This window comes from Mus pahari, chromosome 9, assembly GCF_900095145.1.
Source record: "Mus pahari chromosome 9, PAHARI_EIJ_v1.1, whole genome shotgun sequence".
In the NCBI taxonomy this organism is placed as follows: domain Eukaryota; kingdom Metazoa; phylum Chordata; class Mammalia; order Rodentia; family Muridae; genus Mus; species Mus pahari.
The window spans coordinates 34,269,016-34,271,304 of NC_034598.1; the positions used below are offsets into that span (position 1 = coordinate 34,269,016).

At 39.7% G+C, this 2,289-nt stretch overlaps 1 protein-coding gene across 3 annotated transcripts in view; it reads left to right on the forward strand.

Annotated features, from left to right (window-relative positions):
• The window catches only part of Rhobtb1 (Rho related BTB domain containing 1), a 132,584-nt gene that overhangs the window by 27,318 nt on the left and 102,977 nt on the right, over positions 1 to 2,289 (forward strand). The window lies entirely within an intron of this gene.

Genomic DNA, 2,289 nt, shown 5'->3' on the forward strand with positions numbered 1-2,289 from the left:
GGGCCCAGAGCTCAGGAGACACACGCACACACACACACACACACACACACACACACACACACACACACATACTCCTCGTTCTTCTTACTCTTCCCTCTTGTTCTTGACACAAGCACAGGGACCTGACACACTCTGGTCCTGTGATATTTCTTGTTAATGTATCACTGTCACTGTGGTGTAAGTGACTCTCATTCAGACAAAGTAGTGTTCTTTGACTTTAAGCAGCAAGGATGAAACAAATATCATACACATATACATGTAGTACATATTCTACACACATACACACACACACACACATATATATATATATATACATCATATACACATATATATATACATATATATATATATATATATATATATATATATATATATATATATATATATATACACATCATATACACATACATATATACATATAGGCAAAAAGACAGGTTTTTAAATTATTATTTCTAATTGGCCTCCAAACATGCAGATTTTTATTTTATACATAGACAGACAAAGACATAGACATCATAGATATAGACATATATGAACACAGACAGACAGACACAGAGAGATGGAGATTTCTTTAATTATTTCTTTTTTTTTAAAGATTTTCTTTTTTTTAAAGATTTATTTATTTATTATATGTAAGTACACTGTAGCTGTTTTCAGACACACCAGAAGAGGGCATCCGATCTCATTACAGATGGTTGTTAGCCACCATGTGGTTGCTGGGATTTGAACTCAGGACCTCAGAAGAGCAATCAGTGCTCTTAACCACTGAGCCATCTCTCCAGCCCTTAATTATTATTTCTAATTGTTCTCCAATTATGCAGGGCTTTTCATTTTAGTTCCTGCCTAGCCTAGACCATCCCACTTCTGGATTTTCACATCCTCTTGGTGCCTCAGCAGCTCACCGGGTCTGAAGCAGCCACGCTGATTCACTCTTTTGCCCGGGACCCTGCTTCATTTGTTTCTAGAAAGTAACATTCTTACCCACTCCGCTTATTGAATACGTTTCTGCCCATTGCGGCATAGAACCAAGGCTTTGTTCGTATTTGTACTTGGATGATGTTCACACCCAGAAGTGTCTCAATAAAAAGATATCCCATCCGTTATGTCAAAAGGGAGTGGAAAGTAGAAATGCGCAGGACCAGGGAAGACAATCCCAAAGCCCTGACCCCTGAGAACGATCCCGAAGCCCCGACCACGGAAGATGGACGATCCAGAAGCCCGGACAAGGACAGCTTCATCTCACCCTCCAGCACTCTTTCGCTGGAGAATCCTGAGCAAAATCATCATAGAACTTGGTCGAAGGCTCCCTTTGTCTGGCTGTTTACGTTATAATCAAAATTCTCCTGATCTTCTAAAAAAAAAAAGAAGAAGAAGAAGAAAGAAAAGAGAACTCATTTGCTAGGACTAGCAGAGAGGTCCAGCCGGTGAAGGCTCTTACCGCCAGCTTGAAGATCTGAGTTTGATCCCCACATAAGGAAGAAGAGAACCAACTTCCACAAGTTGTCTCCTGACCTCCATGAGTGCATGGTGACAAGTATGTGCCTCTCCTGGAACACAACCAACCAACCAATCAATCAATCAAATCACTTGATATGAAACTTAAACATAGAAAGTTTAAACAAAATTACTCATAATGTTAACACCAGAGAAAAGCTAGTGCTGAAGGGTTGGTGAGTTTCTTTTTTAAGGATATTTAGAATTTTTGCCAACTTCTCTATCTTTTCCAGGCATTTTCTCTTTCACATTCTGCACTGTCAAATCCTCTAGTCTGTTCTCTGAACTTTTAAAAATCTGTTCTCATAAATTTGTCATATTTGTCTGACTTTTTTCCAGTTGTATTCCATCACTGTCTCTTACACACACACACACACATACACACACACACACACACACACACACACACACAAATGTTCTTTGAAATTCCTGTTTCTTCTGTGTGGCTCAACTACTTCTTCCTCGAGGAGTAAGAATTTGCTTTTCTGGGCGGAGAGATGGCTCAGCCGTTAAAGGCTAGGCTCACAACCAAAAATATAAGAATTTGCTTTTCTTTTAAAAATATCAGTTTCTCTTTTTATTTCCTCAAATTTTTGGAAGGAGGAAAGTGCCAATGTCAAGTCTGATGGGCCCTCAGGAATCCTGCGTTCTGGTGAGAATCAGTCCCAGAGTCAATGGTTAGAAGTTTTCTCATCAAAACATTTGTCCTGGGGCTGGTGAGATGGCTCAGTGGTTAAGAGCACTGACTGCTCTTCCAAAGGTCCTGAGTTCAATTCCCAGCAACCACATGGTGGC